Genomic DNA, 25012 nt, shown 5'->3' with positions numbered 1-25012 from the left:
GACATTCTAGTAACAAAAGGCAGACCCTGCAAGTGACCCCACTCCTGTCCCAGCTGAAAGAAAAGCCATAACATAGGACCCTTGTCACCAAACAGTTTGCATAGGGGACAGTCTTTCTGATCAGTAAACAGCAAGAAAATCTCCACTTCATCAAGCACAAGACATAAATCAAAGTTTCCAATGCTCAAACCAATACTTATTTCATGTAATCACAGGACAAGACAACATTAATCCTGGTGATCTAAACCTAACCCTAGTAAACAAACCAAGAATGTGGAAACCCAGCCTAGACCAGCCAAAAAGCAAACTTCCTCCTTACCTCCTCCATGAGGGCCATCGCAACCGTGGTTAAAAAATGGATGAGGATCTCAGGACAGGGGCAGATATGGGGGCCCAAGCTCACTCCTGAAGCTTCTCCCTGCAAAACCCTGAGGATGAACTGACATCACGCATTTCTTCTGGATGCCTTTGGTGCATTTGATCCCCACGTCATATGTTTAATTGCAGGTGAGTGCCAAACATCGCGTCATCCTGGGTTCATGCCCTGAACACAAACTGTAATCCAGCACACCTCATTGCCACTGCACACTCTGGCTTCTGATGCCTTTTTCTAGCACGTAAAAAAAAAAGGTTTTCTTTTGATATTCCAAGCCATCTTACACCACCCCCATGGCCACAGGATTTTTAAGTCCTGTCAATCTAGAAGTAATTCTCTTCTTACAGCCTACATGCCTTACCTTTTCTTCAAAAAAATAACATTGTTTGAAATAATTTCCATTTTTGCCAGCACAACATCTCATTTGCTTCTTTGTAGCCTGGAGGAATAACTTGTAACACAAATCTTAAAGGCCCAGATCAAAGGAGGAGGTTAAAATGACAGATAAATCAAAAGAGTAAGAAATGTGTATGTATTTGTATATGTAGTAAAAAAAATACCAATCTCCACCAACTCCAATTTAATAATAGCTGATGCCCTATCTTTAGTTTTGGGAGACCATGAGGACTGATAAGATGCTGTATACAGGAGACAAGAGACATTTCCATAGCAGATGAAAACCATTCATCTGAAGGGATCACATTGTCAACAAATTGGACTCATTATCCACCGATACTATAAAAGCAAGGCAGTTCTACTCATCTGCTAACAATGCCAGTATTTCTATTCATGAGAGATCCTTCCTTTCCCCTTCTCCAATGTTGCAGCAAATCCTTGGATTCTGACATCAAGCCCAGCAAGTAACATTAGTCCTTGAAACAGAGTTTGCAAAACATTAATGAAATCAGAATGAGACTGCAGTTTGGCTTGTTGCCCTTGGATAATGGAAGTGAAATTAAAAATACAGGGAAGAAAAAGGACTTGCTCTTAGCTAAAATCAGATAAGTCTCATGCATTTTTCAGGAATTAAAGCATTTTCTACACTATCCATTTCATGTTTTTCTATTTCAATGGGTCTAGTGATAACTGATACCAGGAGGAAACAGTATTAAAAGTAACTAAGAAAAACTAACAAGTAAAGCATTCCTTTCAAGAATTTCATTTAACCAGAAAAATCTATTAAGCAAGAAGCCTTCTGCCAAAGGCAGAAAGAATCTAAGGGCCAAGAGAAAGGTGTGTAGCATAGGAAGACAAGGAATAGAACTGTATATAAGAAAAACAGAAGACAATATCCTGAAAAATTCACAAATGCTTTCCCCTAGGAAGCAGCACTTATCAACCAGCTCCACCAACTTATTGCAATAAAATTGATTATTCATCTCCTTTCTGAGGGCTGCACTGCTGTGGCCCTCATCCTTGCCAATGCCAGGTTTTCGCTTGGGGTTCTTACCTGTCCAGGAACCCACATTGGCCATTTCAAGAGTCCAGACTTTCTCACAGGTGAAACACAATTGCCTTTCCTGAAGAATTTCTCAGCTTTTTTATTCTGGCTTTCAAAAGGCCCTCTGAAACTTCAGACTAAAGATATATGCACATTTTGAATGCTGCCCTACAAACACACACCTTCCATCCAGGTCTAAATGCAAGGTTAAGAAGCATGATCACCTGTAGGACACCTGGGAAGAACGACACATCATAAAGTCTGGTTTGGTAGGTGTTGGGTGAGAACCGGACCTGAGAAGTTAATTTAAGATGAATATACAATTCCCCTGTCCATCAAGGTGAAGGAAGCAGATTTTCAATCATGTCTAGATTTTTTTTAAGGCCATAAGGGCACAGTCCCTTCTGCAAACCAGTAAGATCTGTATTCATTAAATACCTGACACATCTGAAAGTTCAGTACAAAGTCCCTTAATGTTTTCTGTTCCGCAAGGTTTTATCTCCTTCTTTCCTTTACAGCATCAAGGGTTTAAAAGCAACCAAAGCCAAAAGGTATTAGGGGGAAGAGGACAATAAACTGTTTCTCCTGGAAACTAGCAATGACAATGTTAAAAAAACCCAGCTTGCTTTCTTCATTTTGATACACAGACATAATTTCTGAAGAGCCGGGGTATGTCAAAAAGCCATGAAACAGATGCTCACCCAGCACCACTGTGTCCTACCAGGCTGCTGAAAAAAGCATAAAAGCTTGAAAGCCCCAGGCTGAAGTACACATGGGTTTTGGCAGCAGTGCACGGGTTAAAAGAAGTTTCCCTCTTCCGTGGAAGTGATACAGTCTGAATCCAGCATTATGCTTTCCACTGTGATAGATTGTACCTGCTCTGAGCAAGCGGGAGAGTTTAACCCCATCCTTGCTGATGTTAAAATCAGTATTAAGACATCCCCAAATCTAGTATGATAGGAGACAGCCCTGCACCCTCACTGTACTAAAGCAGACAATAGATGAGCACTCAGGTTTGTATCTTGCCTGTGGTAGCTGCAGTCAAAAGGACTCATTAATTAGCTGGAGCGTACATATCAAAATAACATCAAAAATAACTTTACAGTGCCTGCAAAAACAATTTGAAAATCTCTGCAAAGCTGCCACAAAACATAGCTGGACAAAATGAAGAAAAACACCTATTGCTTAAATCAAAAAAGAAAAACAAAATAACAAAGAACACCACACCCTGTTATCACATTCATGCCCACATTCAAACAGAGGTGTCCTACCTTTCCAATCGGTGAACAAGCAGATTCCAGTCAGAGTGCTGTGTCCAAGACTATATGCTGAAGAATCTGTTAATATAAAACAAAGGAAGGGCAAAAAATAAACTGAAAACACTTAAATTTTTCTGAAAAACAGTTTTCAGCTATAAGAAAAGTTTTTTTTCTATCGTACAAAGACACAGATGCATAAACATATCTATATAAGCATGTGTGTATGAAGGTGTGTGTACATATAACACACATTATGCATGCATCAATAGCATTATAAACAAACCCACAGAAGTTTATTACCTGTTTGTTTTAATTAATCCAGTGGGCAGCACTACAGAATATAATCTACAGCAAACTAAATCCAAAAAGCTTCAGCATAAAGGTATAACTCTTTCAAATTCTCAACAAGCAAACAGAGCTGACATTTTTAAAATAAAATCATTACCAGCTCACATGCTGCCGTACCAAAAAAGCCTATCCTTAAATAACTGCTGCAGAATCATTCTCCTGGAGAGTTGTTATCCACTGGCTTGCTGCCTGTCTCCAGACAGACGCAGTCTGCAAGCCACCAGCTTGTATCGACCATGTGTACGTCAGGAAAAGGAAAACTGCAAATTAGAAGTCCCCGCAGTGGTGAAAAGGAAAAGAAGGTGAGTGGGAGAGGAAGAGGGAGTTCACTGGCCACAGAAATTTCGAGAATGATGACAAACCAGCCGGCTCCGCCATCATCCACTTACAGTAGGATGCTGCACCTCGCGGCTGCTGAAGCAGTTTGTCAAGGGATTGCTGGTATCAAATGCCTGACAGGCATTTTAATTGCATCCAACCAAGTGTGTCCCCAGCAACTGGGCCTTTAATCCTATGAATATCATCGACTGGTTTCTTTTGTGCTGCTGCCAAACACACACAGGCACGCACTGCACACAGGCAGCAGCACACTCCGGTTCCACCACGATGCCGATCCAAATCCTAAACGGGTTTTACGGACGGTGCACGCTGAAAAGGAGGGCTGGAGGGATTTAGCATTTTCTGCATTATGGATTAGGAGGGTGATTTGCTCCCCCCTTTTCTATCTAATGCCTCTGTTCTCGTGTTGGAACCAGCCTGACTATGCTGTTATTTGAGCCTTGCATTTGCTTATTCGCACCAAGGGGGAATAAAAGAAGGGGAAATGCAGAAGTACTGCAGGACTGTAATGGCAAGTGGGGATACTTCAGGGGATACAAGAGTTGAAGAGGGCTGACTGCACAATTCAGCTTGAAACTGAGTTGCTGTCAGGGGTCCAGTTTTACCATCACCATTCAGCTGTTGCGCTTGCTTTGATCTCATCTCTGTATTCCAAGGCTTTCTCCAAGACAATATTAATCTCAGTAGGAAAAGGGACCTGCGAATTCGGAAACCACCAGTACTGTGGGAGGAGACAGCACAACTGGGGAGGGACAGCCAAGAAGGGATAAAAGAGTGCATTTTTAAGGGAGTTAAAGTTAAAAGATGAACTGGTTTGGTTTTGAGCATTGCAAGTTTGTAATGAAACAGCATAAACAGTGAAGGAGCATTCAGGAATAAACCAATGAGCCCAATCACACTCAACTCTTCAGGACAGAAGACAAGCTTAAATTTCCCTGAAGTCAGGACACACAGTCAACTAGATCCACTTTACAGTAGGAAGCTGATGCTTCTCAGTCCCTGTGACAGTAGAGCACTTGAGAGGGAAGGATATCAAGAGGAAAATTAAATCCCTCCCTACTACGAAGTTTGGGAGATGTCCAACAAACACCATTTACCTTTGAGAGGCAAAAGGGGCTTGCAGGAAGGAGTAACAAACTTCCCAGCAATTTCCCAAAATTTTAGGTATTGAGGACTGCAGAGGGAATCAATTCCCTTCTGTCTTTCCCCACAACCATGACAAGACAACCTCACACATCCATCAAACTCTCTGTCAACCAGAACTTCCACCCCTGCTGCCATAAGCAGATCTTGGTGACTTCAAAGCATCCATCCTGACCTGACAGTTTTTCCCCACTCTCTAAACCACTGCAGTGGTCAGGAGGATGAAGAAATGGAAAAAGCTAGCCCCAAAGACAGGCTGTATGGGACCAGGATGGCAGCAGAACAGGTACTACATGGCAGCAAAAAGGCCTTTGGAAGGAACAGAAAAAATGAGCAGGAGCAGCACTAGCGCAAGTCTTAGACCTTTCCTCTGAAAAAGCATCCTGTGACTCATTGAAAGGGGTGCCTGCTGCTGCCAAATCTCCCACTGCAGAGCTCATCCTCTCCAGAAACCAAGGAAACCCTAATCCTACACTTGTCTTCCTCAGCTGCACCATTTAACAGTTGGTGTTTGCGCACAGAATTGCTTTGGTCCCTCGCTCACTTCTACAGCTCCCCTTCACAGCCACACTTCCCCCAAAGCAACCAGAAGCTCTGGGAGGTCCCAGAAACAACACCATGGTGTTGAGATGGTGGAGGCATAAGAAGAAGCCCTGAAAACTGTCCTGTAATTTCTCTCAGATGTTCCTGATGAAACTCATGTGGCTATAAGGGGCAGATATGTATTGACAGGCTTTGTCCTACACCCTGGAGCCAATGGATAAATCTTCAACCAGCCATCCAAGCCTCCTCTGATCTGCCCATACAAGCACTTCCAGGGACACAATCTAACAATCTAACAAAACAGTCCATGGCAAAGGGTTTCATCATAAAATACTGTACGTAAAAGAGCATCTTAATCATCAAAGTTATTCTGGCTGCCCTACAATAGTCTTTCACACATCAATAAAAACATTTCTGACAAGACAAAAGCACAGGAGGCAGAAATGAAGAGCCTAATCCAGGTAAATGCTGGAAAACAGAACACTCAGTCCTGAGATTTAACTTCATGTTTTCCTGGCTTAGCCACAAAAGCATGAAACTCAGCACATAAAATCAATGCACCCCAACACAGTGAAAATACAAACATTAAGAAATTGGTAAGTCAAAGTTCTGCAAATGTTTAAATTACATTTTCATCATTGTACCTCTTGGGAGGAGTAAAAACATTTCCTGTCTCAGAAAAGGACGTGGTGAGACTGTAACTGAAGTCTGATCCAAATCCTAAAAGATTTCGTCTGTTCAGGTGGGTTTTCCTCTTTAATTCTGATATTCACACAAGATAGTGCACCCAGTTTCATTACTGTGGTGTAAAAGGGCTTAGAAAATGCAGCTGCAAACTCAGTCCCCCTCTGGAAGATGCTGGGCAGAGCAGGAAACAGCTTCCATTTTAACAAATTACTGAGAAGAGTCAAAACCCTAAAAAGATAGTGATAATGTTCTCCTCATTTTCAGCATCATGGAAAAACAAACAAACAACCAAGCATGGGGCTTGGGCTTACCCAAGATCACATACAATTTCTGTTCCCAAACCAAGCAAGATGCTTCCAGAACTTCAGTTTAAGATCCTTCCACCAAAACCACTGCTGCACTCTTGAAACCAGCATTTAACAAAGGACTTGTGGGTTGGTTGCTTCTTTTTTAGCAAAGACTGGGTGAACATTTTATGCAATGTCTAAAATAGAATCCAGTATCATCAGTGATGTAGATTAAGAGGAATAAGTCTACTGAACAGGAACTGCACCACTCTGGTAAAAATAGCCCTGGAACAGGGAATTTTCCTTTCATTCGCTATTGTCTTATCACTTGAAACAGTGCTGGGGATAGCTGCCTGCTGGAGAGTCTGGGAGGAGACAGGTGCTTCACCAGACTTTGTAAATATTGTCTGCTCTTCTGCAGCAGTAATAAACATCAGATTATCCTATTTTACCTGCCTTTGGAGGGGAAAACTTGCTTTTATTTCCCTGCCCTCCCTGAGGCAGGGAGAAAACAGAATAGAAGGACATTAATCAATTCTAGAAAAACACATGCAGTACAGCACACCAGCTCTTTCATCAGGGCTACACCATGAAGGAGGCTGATGATACACCGTCTGTATCACTATGGTTACTGACAATGGAGAGGATGGGGAGGAGTTAGGAAAACTGCAGGCTGAGTTAGCAGCCTCTTGTGGGTGCAAACGACTTCAAGGCAGGTTAGAAAGTTCCAGTTCCTGGGTTTGGTTTCTGTCTTCTCCCCGGAGAAAAAGCATGCAAAGGCTGATCTACCCTCCTCATGCAGCCCCTCCAGGGCCTTTTCAGTCACGTTGCTTCCTTTACACCAGTGGTGCCCAGAGCTCTGTATCCACAGCAGATTCATCATCTTTACAGGACTCAACCACCCTTCCTCCCAAGCTACCACTAAAACAGGCCTGTACTGGTGACATTGCCTTTTCCCAGCATCAGTGCAAAGGCAGCTCTTCACGGTGAGTATCATGGCCAGCTCTCTCGCACCCATTAGTCCACTTGCTGACACTTCATGGGCTTCTGTGCAGCATGGTTCTACAAATGAGCCTTCAAATCCCAGGCAAATTATGTCCTCTCTTTTCCCTACTTCAGTTTATTTGTTTTAAACTTGTCAGACAGATACTTTCAGGCATGATCTCTCTGTTGTGAATCCAAGCTGACTCTCCTCAATGATGTAACAGATATATGGGATACCTAGGAAGGGATCTTCTATTTCACTCTGTGCCAACATGCCACTAAAATCAAGCTGGAAGATGTAGGATATTTAAATTCTCCCAGGCCTGCTTTTCAGAACAACCAATTCTGCACTGAACCCTTTGAAGCTACCAGATAAATGTAATCTCTGGCTTTCTTAGGAAATTCTTGGTTTCTAGCTTAGAGACCAGTGAGAACAAAAGAATAAGAATGCAAAATTCATGAAAGGGGTTTGCTCGTCCCCAAAACTTGTATGTGTATGTGGTACAGCTACTAGTAATGACTGTAAGGCAAACTTTTGTATCATTACCCCCAGATAAACCATAACCTCTGCCCTGGGTACTGCACATGAAGGGGAGCAGCAAACCTGTCTCAGAGAACCACTGAAATGTCAATAGAGCCATCTGATGTGTCCAGATTGGCACAGCCTCCAAGTGCCTTGTCACCACTCCACTGCCTCTGGAAGACAATCTAAATTTTCAGTTGGTTCCCTGAGCCTGCAATATCAGAAATAATCGATAGCACCAACCCTCCTAAAGTAACCAATGTCACCTGAGAGTGCCACAACTTTCAACAAGACCAGATCACTGCACTGCACTCATCCATGAGCACCACGTCTTCAGAGGCTTGAGACAGACCTCTGCAGTCAGCATTGCATTACTGGGAGGCTCAAGGATTACCTGCACGAACATACAATGTCTCCATGGGTGTGACAGACTGTCCCACCACGTGCATCTAAGAGACAGACTGACTGCTCTTCATCCTATCACAAGGCTTATCCCTAAGAAATACTGCAGACAGAAACTCTACTGCTTGCTCTCATCTTTTTTGTCTCCTGGACTACCAGTGGGGTGACGAATCAAGACAAAAAATTGTTTACAGTAAAATATCACAGCTGCTGTAATAGAATTTATTCAAATGTCAGTTTGTACTTCACTGAACCACGCAACCTAATGCTTTTCCATTCACTGTCATGCCCTACCTCATAACACAAGTCCTAGCTATTATTCTATATTAAATTTATAAATGAAATATTTTAAATTAAAAAATCATTTGTTGAAGCAGGTTTTGCATAATGTGCAATTAAAATATAAACAGAGTTGGCATGGTTTTAAGGACATGTAAAGCAGTAATGGCAATATAAAATACACTGATTTTTCTGTTTTCTCTAATCATAGATTTTGGATGGTATGTATCTATGGCTGGGCTTTGCAAACAAAGATTTGGGAAGGGCTCTCCCCACGTGGGTGTGCCCTTCCAGCCTGTGCAGTGGATTTTTTAGTTGAGGCACAGCGTGCACAGGACTGGCCCCACTGTTTAAGTCCTAAGGTCCATTTGCCACAGCCAAGCAAGCTTGGACAGTGACAGTGAAGTCCTCAGGACTAGAACCTACAGCACCCGGTATGGTATTCCCAGGAGGTCTCCCATCCAAGTACTAACCAGGGCTGATCCTGCCTAGCTTCCAAGATCTGACGGGATCAGATGTCAGGGAGGCATTTAATTGCCCTGTTTTGGATGGTATTTCAATTCAAAACCCATTTAGGTTTAGGAAAACATGTAAGTTTTTTGCAGTCAGTGGGATGTTGGTACATAGTTAATGCAGTAGTGAAAATTGCTGTTTTCCTCAAATAGCTGTTGTCCTGTTCAGAGAAAAGGTATTTGCTCCTTAATTTAAAGATCAATCTTCCCTCAGAGACATCTTCCCTAACAGCTCAGTACCACCTTCCTGGAAGCTGCCAACTGATTATTTTCTCCAATGTCCACACTTTCCTTCAAGAAATTTTTTAGAAAACTCACTGCTGTTCCTCGACAGCAAAACCAACCAGAAAGGTAATAGAAAATGCAGTAACATGTAGTAACATGTAGCAGCATTGGTTTAACAGCTTTCACTTAGCTGCACTTTATGTAAGGAAGGCAGTCAGGCAGAAACCCATGGAAGAGCTCCCAGCAGCTGAGCCGCCGGAGGGGAAGCAGCTCTCTGCTCGCCTCAAAGGAGAGACAACAAAAGCTGCCTTATGAGAACGCTGCTGATTGTCAGCCTGACATGGGCTCAGAGGTGGCACTGCCAGTATGATGCAACAGCTTTTTCCCTCTTGGCCTGGGCCTCCAGGTCCTCTGCTTGGGGATGAGCCTGTCCAATAACTATCCTTCACAGACTTCGTATTTCCAGTAAAACCAACCACAATTAACAGCTGCTTTGACCTCTAATACAAAGCTCAACTAAACCCATCAAAAGTCATTCTTTGGCTTCAGTGCATTGGATCAGAATCTGTATTTATCCATACTCTTGTGGCACTTACAACAAAGACAAGGAGCGGGCTGGTGTTACAGAAACCATCTTTGCAGAGGACCCCCTTGCAAAGGGCTTCTTAATTCTGACTTGTCGTGTTTACTGTAAAATGAACATAACAGATACTGCAGGCTAATTCATAGCTACTTAGATTGATTCTTGTTTTCACCACCTTAAAAGCAGGTTTCCTGTGGTTAACATAATGATCGTAATTCCCTCTTTGCTCACACACATTTCAGCCAGACACTGCTCCACCAAGCCCATAGCAGTTACTACATCTAGACTAAAATGTGTTCAATGATTGGAGACTCGGGTTAGGTAACTTAGACATAGCTTTCATTCACCTTGATCTAACAGTGCTGTCCAAAATTATTTTAAAGCTATTTGTACATAGGAATTACTCCCCTCATCTGTCCCAGGTAGTTGTCCCGAGGGTGAAAGGCAGCAGCTGTTTTGCAGTGCTCAGTTACGCTGTCCATGAGCTCAGGGTACGAAGCAAAGAGTGTCACATCCAGCTGCCATCACCAGGGAGACTTTTGGGAGGTGTAACATGACTATAGTCAATTACGGTTTATCAGAATGGGGTGGAAAACATGGAAGTCATCGGGCAAAAGGAAATTTTGGATAAATGTAGGATCTTGAAACTTATCTGATATGCCTCAAAGGATGTGACCTTTTAGATGAAATAGTATTTTAACAGACAGTACTTTTAGATAACGGGTCCAAACAGCAGTACTGCCAGTAAGTCAGAGAACTACTCCTGCTACTTCAACAACTGTCAGAGGAATTCTTGCTACTGTAAGCCATCCAGACACTGGTTTGCACTGTATTCAAAGGATCATACTGTTTAGCAGAGGAGTGAACCCACAGCAACACTACAGCACCAGGGAGAGTATGATCTGATATTAGAAGGGTGAAAAGCAGAGGTGAACATGGAGAGAGAAATTGCCAGTCTCCGCTCCTCTACCATCTTCCCTGGGTTTCTTTGGAAGATTTCCATTCAGTTTGGCAGGCAACAGGAGAAAGCATGGACAGCTCAAGAGATAAGGGTTTATGCTCTGTGCAAGCCTCAAGAGATACACAGAAACAGAAAGACAGAAATAAGTGAGTTTAGCAGCTTTTAATCTGCTAAGCTTTTTAAGAGCCTGAATACTGAAAAATCACACGAAAAACAGAGACAAATGCCACATAAATAAGGGACAGCAAAAGCACAGGAATATAATTAGAAAAGCTAAGGAACAATCTGGATTACAATTGCCAAGGAGCAAAAACAGCAACAAAAAAAGCATCAACATGATCTGAAAAGCAGACAAGTCACAGTTCAGCAGAGAGGCACAACAAAGATGATGCACAAATGCAACATTTGTCCAATTTTCACAAGCCCAACAGTGAGCAAATACCAGATACGATTATTTTAAAAAGAAGCGGAACTTCAGGTTAGAAAAGTAAAGAGCAACTTAAAACACTCAAAGTAAGATAGATGCAGCTTACAAAATTGTGTGAATCCTCCCTGATTCAAGATTATTTAAGCTTCCAGAACAGATCCCAGACAAGAGTCTGCTTTATCTTCACAAGTATCTTTCCAAACATGGTACTCTCTCTTGAAATGTCAATTACAAACCAATCAGTTAAACGGCACTTTCACAAAGATTTTGGAAAAAATAAACAACAAAGTAGTTTACAAGTGCCCACAGGACAAGAGCACGACCTAAAAAATACTCATGGCACTGTAAGTTTGTCAGTAAAAAATGCTCAAAAAACTCATCTCCTGATTTTGCATTTATAAAATTCATGTTTCACCCCAAGTTAGAATGAGTTTGTCACAGGAGAGCATCTCTCAAAATCAAGATCATTGCAGCATACTGCAGAGCAGTTCCCAGTTCTAAAAGCAGGAAATCAACAGGGGGGACAGGGGGGGAAGGACTGAACAGCATACTGGGAGATGAAGCCTCAAACACATAAATTAGACAAATCAGGAATAAGTAGCTTGGCAGTAGCTTGGCAGGAAAAGGCTTACCATGGGCAAAAAAAGACAAATCACAGTTTTATTTATCCTACTAGGAATGCTGTACCTAAAACACTGGGATAATTATTCCATTTTCTTTGTTGGTGGTGATGTCTCAGATGGAGAAATGCCAAGATGTGGGGTTTGCACTGTAAAATAAATACAGGCAAACTGGGGAGAGTCCAGATATAAGCAAAAGAGAGAGTTTGGGAAAACATTCTTCTAATCTTTCTGGTAAAGCCCTGTTTTCAGTTGGATATCTCTAAAGTACAGAAAATCAAACAATAATGAAAATCTTCCAAATAAATTAATTTGAGAAGATACAGCAACCAGATCATTGCATTTTAAATCAACAGGGAGAAGTAGGGGGGCATAAAAGAGGAAGCCACTGGCTAATTAAAAGCAAATTCTTTTGTAAGTGTCTCTCATAATTAAAAACACTCTGCTACTAAGGAAGGTAGAACTACTTATTTATGCATTTATTTTTATATAAAGAGCACCAAGGACAGTGCCTACATATGCATTCTCCTCAGATTGAATAAGGATGCTGTTGTTTTATCCCTACTGGTTTCTGTAACTGAGCAACTGCTACAATCCCCAGCGAAATTCACCTGGGCCACAGGACCACCTTATACTGCTCTCTCTCCATCCTTCTTCAGGCTTCCCAAGAAGCCAAATCAGAACTGCTGGTGCACAGTACAGGTGTGCTCCCTCCACACCTCCCTAATCTGGGCCAACCACAGTGCTGGGGACCTCAGTCCTAACCCGTCCTTAAGGTTAAGACAAGCTACAGCTCCAGGAACACTGGAACTGGAAAAGGAATGCCAAGGGAAGCACAGTACTGGACATACATGGTTCCCACTACATCAACTCAGTCTCTCAGAGGGTAAGGCAGGTGTGACAAGCCCTGTAGCTCTTCCATGTAAATTCCATCTACTCCTCCCTTCTTTGCTACTGAAGGAGCCTCCTTGGGGTGGGGGGGGCACCAAGGCTGGCCCCTGCCTCTCTACAGTGCCACTGAAATTGTACTTTAGGGTCTGGGAGCAAACTGTTTTACTGGGTCTGTGACCTACCATCCCCTAGACTTCAGCGTGGTCCACTGGGTGGGACTGGTTCAGATAAAAGTGTCTGTTCAGTTATTAACATCACAGTAGAGACTGAAGAACACGGGTGTTACTCGCATTTTCAAGAAGGCTCCCTAGCTCCTTTTAAAGAGTTTCAGAAACAAAGTCTATGGGGCACAACAGCACCTACATTTGAGCAAAAAAAACAAGCAATGATGTGGAACCTGCAAGTGAAAAACCAAGCACCATTAAGAAAGACTGTAGAAGGAGTGAAGAGAATAAATGGAATAACTAATACACATTTGCTCCAAGGTTCTCTCTGCACCAATTGGCAAAAAGAATACAAATGAATCATTAATAATTGAAGGAACTTGAAGACAAAGACATTTTCATCCAATGTTAGATAAAGGGATGAAAGAGGGTTGTAATGAGAATTTGGGGGGGAGGGACTGGGAAGGAGGGGGTTACATTTAAAAGAAATGATTCCTTTGTAAAATGAGAGCAAGCATTCTCATTACTGTTGCAGACAGACACAGCTGAAAGACCTTATTCAGCTGATGGTGTCACCAAACACCGTTTTGGACACAAGCTCTCCACTAACAATATTAAAGAAGGATAGAAGACTGCTGTAGCAAAATATAAGGGTCACTTGTTTATACTTTTTAGCCTCATGAATCATTAAAGGATGCATATTAACAAGCATCCAGTTTTCTGCACCTTTCTTAACTCTGATGATTCTCTGCATGTAGTTGATGGGACCTTGAGCTTTCACTGTTTTTGAAAGTTGGCCCTGCAGACCAAGTCAGGACCAAGATTACCAGCAAAACACACAGGACATCCCTTTTTGGGAGCTGAATCTTGGACAGAGGAATTTCTGCCAACACCTTTTAAAGGCCTATCAGCAGTGGGGTCAAGCATGCTCATGTCAGCCCCTGGTTCAAAGCCTTGAATGGTGCACAAGACAGTTTCTGGGAAACCAAACTGTGCTAAGACACAAAAGTAACACTGATTTTACTGGCTCCATTGCCGTACTTGTGGGGAACAATGTTAAATGAAAACTCAGTAAGACTGAAATGCAATGCTTCCCTCATAATGAAGAAAAAGCTACAACTTCAAACACAGCACAGAAGAAATCAGATAGATAAATTTCCTAGGAAAAGGAAGGGGAAAAATAACCCCACTAAAACCAACACACAACTCTGCATCATCTGCAGGTAGGACTACTAGGACCCTGTCTAAACCAAAAACTCACACTGTCAGGGTAATCAACTCCAGATTAAGTAGTGATACCCAAAAAGCTATCCTTGCAAACCTTACACTAAGCCCCAGAGGAGGGCTTGTGGCAGCAAACCACAAAGGCATTTTCAGAATTCCACTATAACATCATCACTCACCACAGTTAAGTCAATGGGAAACAACTAATCCACTACTCTGCAAGAAGGTAAGACAGAAAATGCAACAGAACACCATACCATGGCTCAACCTGTCTGGAGCCCCACCTGAACACAACCCATGAACAGGATGATGCCTTCCTGCAGTTTTTCACACTTCAGTGGGACTTCTTCCAAATGCCACACAAAGATTGCATTTCTTGGTCTGCTGGCTTTGCTCAAGCCACCTTGTGCTGTCCCCTGAATATCCCCACTGCCATCAGCAGGATGCCTGGAGCTGTAACAACTCAGCCCAGGTGAGCATGGCAGGACAGACTCTGCAGAGCCTTTTCTTGGCTGCACTCTGCAGGCACACATACAGAGCCACAAAAGCCAAATGGACAGAATTCAGTTTATAAGGATAGTAAGTTTTTTCTGAATTACCTTCTTTTAGCTGCCGGTGATCTCTAACATGTTGCCTCACCTTTCTAAGCTCTGGATTTTGAGCACTATATTTTCTTGAGCCTCCCTGGTGTTAGAAACAGAACTAGAGTTTTGCTGAAGCTAAAGGAACTGTATTGATAAGGAAGAGAATAGGGAGAAAGGGTAGTTAAGTTTCCAACAGTTTTTCATGCCTTTGGAGGGGGGTGGGGATCTTGGGCAGGTAGGTGGACCGGGCCAGACTGTGAGTCCCCAAGTCCTGGCCAACAGGAATGGGGGTAGGGACCTTTCCAGGCAGGAGAGGATATAAAAAGTTCTCTTTCTTTTTTTTCTCAGCCTGTGCCCTAGGCCAGGGGGACACACCTGATTCAGCTAAATTTGTTAAATAAAAGTTTAGTTTCGCTTCAACGACTTTGTCCCCTTTAAATTTTATTGGTAAGTGTGAGCATTTCTCACACTGGCATTGTCCATCTTTGCAGAACTTGCTGCAAGCCTAGAAACACTTCACCTGCAGTGCTGCAGCATCCCAGTGAGCAGGGAAGGAGCTCCAGGAGCCATTCCCCACAGGCACCTCAGTACAGCAAGTCTCCCACAAAGACACACACTTTCCTCCCACAACTGAGGCTTGACTTTAGCTCAGACTAGAAAACAAACCTCAAGACAACTCAAGTACATTGAACTTGGGATGCACCTCACTTAATAGCAGGAGTTGCAAATTGCCTAATATTTTGTACTGCATTAATTAATAATTTTTGCTTTCCAGTCACTGCAAAGCCAAAACCTCAGAAGCTGGACAACTGGCAACATCATCCTGTAACATCTCATTGCTTACACTCAGATATAAATCTTCTACCTGACAAGCTCTTTCACAGGGCAAGAGACTAGCAGAAAAGGGATGGGTCTTCATTATAGGATTTATACTCTATTCACTGCATATGTGAGGTTTTTAAGGTACAAAAATCAGACTGTGCATTCACTTGGAAACTACCAATTCTCTCTTCAACTGAATTTCTTACTCTTTCATATTCAGAGACTAAATTTTGAAGAACAGAGAAAGAAATATTACACTTCATAATAAAGGGAAACTATGAAAAGTAATTAATAAACCATGAACAGCTTTACTAATAAAAATGTATAGGGCTGTGCCAAAACACACAAAAAACTGGCATGGCAACAAAACACAAGAAACCTACAGCTGCTGCAGAGAACTGCAGGTCAAGAGCCAGAAAATTCACACCTGGTAGGGCTGTCTGAGCCTTTTTTAACTTGTAGTATTACTCCAGGATATTTTGATTCTCTGCTACAAGGGGTCACCTGTTAAGGCCATCAAAGGACTCAGAGCTCTATTAAAACTCAGCTGTGTTTCTCAAAGAGCATCCACTAGTTACACCTGGGTGCTGAGCTTCAACCACTGCAATGCTGGGAAATGGACTGTTCTTCCAGCCCTTTTTGTTTCCCCAAATGATGGTATTTGGTGATGCTTCTCACTGGATTTAAACCCCTTCCAGCTGCTGACCCCCTCAGTCCAGCTTTCTCCGATTTTCTTAGAGCACCGTTCCCCACCTCTTACATTCACAGATCTCTGTTCTCTTCTTCAGCCTTTCCTGAGGGCAGGGTTCAACACTGTAGGGGAAAGTCATGGCAGAAGAACATGCCAAGGTTCTGTGAAAGACACTGGCAGGACCAAGGGGTTTTCTTTTCCTTACACCTTTTGGACTCAGAGCATCTACTCAGTAAAAAGACACGTCTCCACATGCCCCATATAGTGACTGTCAAACAGACCAGCTGATCCCTGTTCCCCACCTTTCCCAAAGTACTCTGTTACTCTAGGGTTTAACAGCTACAAAAACACAGTTAAACATGGTGATTACTGAGAAACATTCAAACCTTTCTGAAACAAACAAACAAACAAACGCGCCACATGAGCTCAGCTTGTCCTCTGATTTCTGCTTCCTGAGGCCCTTTCCAAGGGTCACACCTGATGCTTCCAGGCTCAGAAAACATTGGCTTCTCCTGAGAGATTTAGGATAATTCTGAAATGTTTCTGTGCTATAAATACAGCAGCAAATTTAACTAAATATAAAATTAGATAAACGTGAAATACACACATTACTAGCACGCTGTTTTTTCCATATTTTTCCCTTGTTCTTGAAAGTTTTTGCTGTAATATATAACAATTCTCTGAGTTATCCTTTATCCATCTCTTAACCTAACCTTAAAGCCTTTTCCCTCCTCTTTCGATTCCCTTGAACAAGGGAGAAAACAAGTGTAGGAGCCTTCTCTATATAAAGCTATATTTTATTAATAAGTACATGCATTGGTGCAGATTGACTCTATCACACAGCCAAGACAGAAATAACTGAACACTTATTTTGTTATGCCTTTGTAGAAATGATTTTACACTTCAGTAACTTGAAAAACAAGTCACTGTGACCAGAAAATGCTTTCTATCCTGCAACATGCAATCTGATGAGCAGAAGGCAGAGTGTAAAGGCAGGTATCACTTGAAGATAAAAGTCTCCTGACAGCATGCCCCTAATATCCATGCACTGAGCAGGTGCTTGCCATCTGATAGAGAACTCAGAAAACAAGACAAACTAAAGAGCTTAAGGCTTTTTTTTTGCACTCTCATTTTATTTTTATTCAACTACCACTCCACATGTTGCTATTTAATTTCTGTGGCTCAAGGTTATGCCCCTTTAAAAGACTAAAAGACTCTCTCATCCTGAATTAATCTTTCATTCCTGAAAAGCACTGGACTGAACCTCCTTATTTCCCCCGGGTCTACCAACGGCTAGTGACAGCTGATCCTTGCCTGCTCTGCCCAGTCAATTATTCATATTTTCCTTCTGAAGTCCACAAAGACTCTTCAGCAGTGAAAGCTCCCCCAGTGCAAGGGCACTGCACAAATACCTGCTGAGATATTAATGCATGAGATGAGATAATGGGTAGCAGGAGGAAAGGGGCTCTAAGGCTCAAAGTAGCTCAGTCGAACCAAAGGAAAGGGCCCAGTCCAGCTCCTGCATCTCTGCCCTGACTTTCAGAAACTGGGCAAGAAAATATTTCCTACTACCCAGCTTTTCCCCACATTTGGCCTTTCTTACCCACTAGGAGGGCAAAAGACCATTGTATTGTTGATATTTTATTTACACTGCAGCAGCTTGAGGCCTCAGTCCCAAACCAGCCCCAGAGCATGAGGTACTATATCAACTTGTACCAAGCTTATAAGCGGCACATGTAAATACAGACTGACAACACTTGCCATCTGCAGGTGAGGTGGTGTCTCAGCTGGATCTGCTGATGCACTTTCAGCTGGCACTGCATCAAGTGGGAATCCTCCAAGGACAGCACAGTGTTTTGGCTGCCACGAAATCCTTTCTCACACCTCCCAATCCATGTGAAGGAGGAGCGGGAAAGAAAGCAAAGAACATACACCCAGAAAACTGGCAGCAAGTGTTGTATGGACTGGTACCAGGACTAATGCACAAACACACACAAAAACCCCACTGAAACAAAACCACTGTAAGTGAAGAGTAGTCAAGTCCAAACCACTTACAGCTCATACTGACTCTGGCCAAAAATGTCTCTACCAGTCTTAAGTGAAAGACAGCCAAACCCACAGGGGTAGGCAGATGTCTTTGAGCTCTTAAAAGCTAAAGACTACCCCAAATAATTCTTCAGGATAATAAAAATAGAAAAGCAGATTTCAAAAAAAAGTATTGTCTTGCCCGACGTTTCAGAGAAATGACACTGCACTAAGTAAAGCCCAACCCTACACTCATGTCCTCCTGAAAGCCTGGCTGCTCTCAGGGAAGAGCTGATCTGAGTTAAGCCTGACCCGAGGGACCAGAGTTCAGAGAGGGGTCCCTCCAGGCAAATCTCATGATGATATCCCAGCAGGTGCAGAGGCTACAACAGAAAAGTCCAGCATTCACCAACATGGGATACCTGTGCAGAGCAAAGCCCAAGCTGACACACAGGCTTATTCAATTGCTGGCTGTTCATTATGCATATGTGCAGCACCATCTGCTTTACTATATCCTTCAGAGGGCAGTGGGAATGAGGAGGAAGGCAGCCTGTTTGCCATGCTCCTGCTGAAGAGCATGGGAATAGCACATTTCTCTGTGCAGAGGAGAGGCTGCTCCTTCCTCGAAAGCACCTGCGCTGAAGAGGCTGAGGTGAAGGGCAGGCAAGGAGGGACAGAACTGGGTAAACAACCAGAAAGCGGGTAAGAAAAGCAGCCAGGTGACTTGGCATTCCATCAGTGTGCTAGCCAAGTGGAGCAAGGTCTGAAGTGGGATTTCACCTGCGCTCAGAAGAACACCTGTTATCCTTGTAACCAGAATTTTGTCCAAGTTGAATGGTGCTTACTGGCATGCAGTCCCCAGCATCCTGGCTCCTCCAGCAGTCTTGGTTAGTGGAGGGAATACACAGTGTTTTGATTAGGCAGGACACACAGTCACTGCTTCCAGGGCCAATTCTCCTTCTTCAAAGTCATTTCCAGACTGAGAGAAACTACCCTAATGTCAAAGCCCTAAGTAAGACTGAGATCCAGATCCCTGAAGATATTTGTTTACTGATTTCAGAGTTGGGTGGCCTCAAACAAGGAGACAGGACAAACTTAGAAAGGGCATCTTGAGGTTGTCACCAAATTCAACAAGGCTGTAAGCTATTGGACTGTTCCTTGAGCACATGCAGATATCACATGGTTCTGGGGATCCCAATATTAGATCAATTACTCATCCCCTCCCACAACTGATTACTGCCATCCTCTCCCCGATACATGCCCAGCCTGAGCTGGTAAAGCCTCAGTGCAACCCTGTGGAATCAAGTGCCAGAGAACTTCATATATATGTATGTGTGTATCTATATATATGCACACACAGAGCGTATAACTGTGAAATACCCCATCTGCTCACGTTACAACACTTTAAACACATGCAATTAACTGAACTGAAACGGCATAAGGATCTGCAGTGTCTTCTGCCCTGACTCCCACTATTTCCACCTTCCTATCACCCTAACATATGGGAATGCCATATGAATTACTGAATGGATCATGCTCAAACTGGAGCCTGTAAAAACTATTTTTAATACAGATTATGGGGGGATATTGTCAGTCCTTGTGCAGCATTGTTTGCCTTACAAGCTTGGTCTGTCACTACTTCTGGCAAGCTCCACTTCCAGTGCTGACAACTAACCTCCAAACTCCTCAATGTTTTTCTCCTTGGTGGTCTGAATTAAAACTCAGTTTCCTTGGGAGTTCCTTTTGGGAACTTTGCAGGAATACCAGGTCAGGTGAGAGTTAGGACCCTGCAGTTTTTGCAGCCTGCTGCTGCCCTTCTGAAATAGCCATAAGATGCCTGGTTTTCCCTGTCAAAGCTACCAAGGTATTTATTTGACCAAACACATAGGACTGTTAACCTGAGCTTTCACAAAATGCCATCAAAACATATATGAAACTGATAGAGAAGGGTCTACAATTTTTATGTTCTCTGGTACAAACTGGGAGGGTATACAGCTTTTTGATGCCCTCATTGGAAGACCCTCCACCAAAGAAGCTACAACACCACAGTCAAAATCTAGTTTGTTTACATGCTGATAATTAAATCCTGATGCAAAGCTAGGGAGATGCACACTAGAGATTCATCACCAGACAGACACAAAATCTCTTTACAAGGCCACTGCAAGCTCTTCCAGGCATGTTAAAGCCAAGGCAGGTCAGGTCAGCCAGGTTATTATTAGCTCTGAGCAGTCCATACATCAGTGTTAGCATACATTACCTGAAATTGCAATGGTTATCAAGAACACCATTTCCTCCTACCCTTGAAAATGAATTAAAGTTACCAATCTCATCTTTATAGCCAAATGTATCATCAGCAATGCAGACTCAGTCAAAACCCCACGTCAGATAAAAAGCTTCAGGTGAGCTCACAAAGGACTAGATGGAACACATGCCAAAGTGATTTCTGGTTTCTTCTAACCTATGCAAGCTCATTATTAGAATCAGGCTCCACTGGCAGCTTTTTCTTCTACAATGAATTTTAACAAGTCAAAGAAAAGCAACTCACATAAACACATATACAGAGGACAATACAGATGCACAGTTTCTAACCAATTCCAGAAATGATGCTCATGTTTGCAATAGTAGCTTTCACATCAGAAAATGCAGGTGCTGCCGAGCAAACTGGGAGGCTGGGACCAATCCAGCATTTGCAGCTGTGGCTGGAGACGAAAAGCTAGTGGTTCAGAGAGCTCCCAGTCATTAAGGAAGGGAAGCTGAGTTCACTGAAGCAGCTTAAAAAGTGTTTAACGAAGCAGAAACTGGAACTGATATGTCATAAAACACTATCAATTACCATAAAACTGTTACTTCATTTTAAAGTACCACAAATCTAAGCCTGCCTCTTCAGGGTACCACCATTTCAGAAGCAGAAGCAGTTCAGGGTCTCACACTTGAAATGCTTTCATATATTTCCTTTGCCCTTAATGAAAAAGAAATTCCTAGACGTTCCTTCCTGGTTATTCTCTGTAGGACTGAAACTTCAGAACTGTCCTCATGTTTCCCTGCAACACTGAGATTTGTTGGCAAGGCTGTGCCTTCTGTAGCATATCTGCAGCAGATCAGGCTTTCAACCCTTTACAGTCAAACTCCCCTTCCTCTTCACCACTCAGTACCCCAGGTTTTTTATTTCATTTTTCCTGATGTAACCATAGGTCAAGGAATGGGAAACATACTAAAGCAGAACTATAATCTGACATGGATTGGGTATCCAGGCAAAGGAATAGAGAGATTCTGTGCTCCCACAAAAGCTGTCTTCACATTAGACTGGCACATATACAAAAAAACCCCCAGGTTTCTAGCCTTCCTTCCCCAGAGGTGGTAGGGATGAACAGGTGGGCACCTATTTCTCATGGTCACTGTGGCCAAGCTCACTTGGGAAGGAAGCCCAGACTCAGAGACAACTACCAGAAAAAGCCAGTAAGAAATGAAATCCTCAAGGCAGCATGCCTGAGATAGAGCCCAAGGAGAGAGACAGCCTGGCCCCTGCAGCCAAGGCACTGCCCCTGCATCACAGTTGAGCCCTCAGTCTGGTCAGCTAGAGCTCCCCCAGCCCATATGTTCCTCTGGCTCAACGTAGGGTGTGCTATGTCTTTGCTTCAGCAAGGGAAGAGGAGGAGTGCAAAGGGACCAAATTAATTCAGAAGCTCTTGGCAGGCATATGAGTAACAAAATAAAGACAGAAGTTACATAGAGCAAGCCCTGTGCTGCCAAATGAAGTCATGAGTGGCTTAGTTCTGATGAGTATTTTTAAAATTTTTTATTATTATTGTTGTTATTATTATTAGCATTTGGCAAAAGGAGCCAGGAAATTACTTGCTGGTGATGTCTGCTCCCAGCACAAGCCTGTTTGGAATGCTGAATGACTTGTCCTGAAAAAGGGAGAACCAGGCTATTTCCAAGCCCCAACTTCTACCATCATTTACTTAAGCAGCATTGCAACAATTTTAGTTTTGTTTCTATTTTATCAGACACTATTACATTATGAGAACAAATCCTCTCAAGAATGTTTACTTTTCTCCTCCTCTTCTCACTAGGCATGGTCTCAAGGGGAAGTGGGAAATTTCCAAACATATGCACAGATGAAAGTTAAGTTCAATTTAACAGGAAAAGCCCTCTGTTAAGTTAAAAGCCTTATACAGAAATGAATCCTGAAAGAATCTGGTCTTTCAGATAAGTAAACACAAAACCAGAATGGTTCATCTGAAAAGTTAAATACTTGGTCCCACTGGAGCTTATAAGCAACTCCCAGTCAGGTTAACGTGAATGACTTGCTCCCTGCAGCAGCAGAACATATGGTCTAACTGGGCATCTGATTTGGAAGGAACCTGTTTTTAACTCTTGGGCGAATAAATGGTTTAACCTTAGAGAGGCTGAAAAATTATGTATGTTACTTACAAAAAACAAAAAAGGGCCCAGTTTAGCAGTATATAGAACATCAAATTCATAGAACACTAGGCAAGCCACCTACAAATCTCTTGACATGAAAGCCAAAAATACAGCTCTCTTCTCTGACAGAATACATCCCGCCATCTGTTTGCTGCTTCAGGTCAAATTAAATACTGCATCTTCCTAGAAAGCTAAGTAACTTTACCTAAAGGGACCTTCAAAACACTGACATGTGACTCTGACTGGCTTTCTTCCCCCTCTCCTGAGTCTGCAGCCTCTGAGTCCTGTGCCACTACCAAGAGACTCACTATACACCCTGAGGCAGTGCTTCCTCACACTGGCTATGGTGCCAAATTCTGTATCTTCATCATGCTATCGAAAAGCAGTCGGATGCTACTCCTGGGTGGACCACAGGACTAGATTCTTCAAGTTAAGCTTTCTTCAGAAGCCTGACTGCTGGTATAATGAACTCTATGCTTATGTTTCACCCAGACACATCAGGTTCCCCTTTGTACAATCACACACAAAGCAGCTTGTCTGTATCTTCATAAGCACAAACAATGTCTACAGCCAAACAACATTGATTCCAACAGCCTAATGCCAATGTTGTGAATCAACATAAATATTCATATAAATAAAATTACTGTGGATGTTTCATTCTCCTGCAGGCAGAAAATCAGGATTCCAAGTCCTTTGCTTGAAAGCACAGGACTCCTGGCATCTTGAATGATGTAGGGTCTCTACAACTGCTTGTACTGGTTATCATCAACCCAGTCTGGATGGGACACCAGCACTCTCCACTCAACATTTTAAATAAGTCAACATTCACTTTAACTCACTCATCTGTGCCTGCCCCAGTTTGCAAAGGCATGTGTTACCTCTCCTTTCTAACTACTACTGAAAGCTAATGGCTGTTTACATCACTGCATAAAAGACTATTTCATAACATACTGGATTACTGAAGAAAGAAGCTTCTTCAAGAAGAGCATCAGCATACCTATAGCTTTCAATGCGAAACTAATCTTACTGAAAACTGTCCTTACTTAACTGAAACTTCAGCAGATGAGAGCAATAAAACCTGGGGAAGAAACATAAACTACACTTGTTGAAGAAGATACCCAAAACAGTTTCTTGAACATCCTGTACATAGTTGCTTCAGAAGCAGCTATTATGCATGTGTGTTTAAGAAACCACTGTTATTTCAGATGCCATTATGTGCTTTACAAGGCTGTATGCCCAAACTGGCTCAACAGAGCCAGTAATGTTCTACAAACTGAACAAAATTCATCATTCATTCTTACACCACCATAAATTCTTGATAGAAACACAGTTCTGGTAATCACACATTTCAAATTGCTATTTCACACCTTGGCCTCACCTTCCCATTTTTGTATTGCCATGGCTGACAGAAACCACAGGTGTAGGCTCTGTGTGGAAGCAGGAATTGCTAGATTTATAACCATTACTAAACCAAATGAGAAGCCAGTGAATGGACCAAGGGAACCTGATGTGTTATAATATTGACCATATTGCACGTATCTCCTGTTGTTAGGAGAAAGATAAAACAAATCGCTACAGCTCCACAGTTCTTCAAGAAGGGATAGAGCAAGAGAAGTCACAAAAGAGCTGCAGCCAAGCACAAGCTGGTTAATGATAGCCATAACCCTTCAAAATGCATTGTCACAATCTGGTGTCCGCCCAGCAAATTATTCAGAAGCACTTGCTAAATCAATGTGAATCATTTTGTTGCAGCAGTCTTTTTCACTCTGCACTTAGGTGTGACAGTGGTGCAGCTGCACCAAGCATGTGACAGCTCCCCCAGCTTGCTTGGCCCAGGACACACACACTTTCTCTCTCTCACAGAGGATAAGGCTTGCTCTCAAAGCCCAGACCCTCCCAAGCTCACAGTGATGCCGCCACAGCCATATACTGCACCAGCAGCCTTTAGCCCAGAAGAGGTACCTCCATAACAGCACACTGAAGCCATCCTGGGATTCCCTCTGCGGTCTCCCCAGAGCCCTGCATAGGACCATGAGAAGTCTGTTCGAAATTCACATATAAACAGTAAGCTATTACTAGTGCAAAGTAACTTCTTTGCTTAAGTAGTCGCTACATTGTCACACACTCTACATACTCTGAAATCACCATTCCCGTACCTCTCTAGCAGAGGGAGGTACGTCTACAAGTATCTAAAGGATTGCAGCCTGGTGCAGAACTCCTAATGTCCGGTTCTCGGTATTTGCTATA

General features: G+C 42.7%; 1 protein-coding gene across 45 annotated transcripts in view; it reads right to left on the bottom strand.

Annotated features, from left to right (window-relative positions):
• MAP2 (microtubule associated protein 2) overlaps nucleotides 1–25012 on the bottom strand; it is a 224578-nt gene that overhangs the window by 135650 nt on the left and 63916 nt on the right. For 40 of the 45 annotated variants that reach the window (XM_071562691.1, XM_071562707.1, XM_071562712.1 and 37 more), the window contains one exon: nucleotides 3089–3154. The exons of 1 other annotated variant lie outside the window; for it this stretch is intronic. The gene's annotated coding sequence lies outside the window, so the exon portion shown is untranslated. 4 more of the 45 variants (XM_071562698.1, XM_071562701.1, XM_071562700.1 and 1 more) reach the window with 3 other exon arrangements.

The sequence above is a fragment of the Pithys albifrons genome, chromosome 8 (assembly GCF_047495875.1).
Source record: "Pithys albifrons albifrons isolate INPA30051 chromosome 8, PitAlb_v1, whole genome shotgun sequence".
Taxonomy (NCBI): Eukaryota; Metazoa; Chordata; class Aves; order Passeriformes; family Thamnophilidae; genus Pithys; species Pithys albifrons.
The sequence above is the reverse complement of the archived record's forward strand: the minus strand, read 5'-3'. Positions and strand labels throughout refer to the sequence as shown.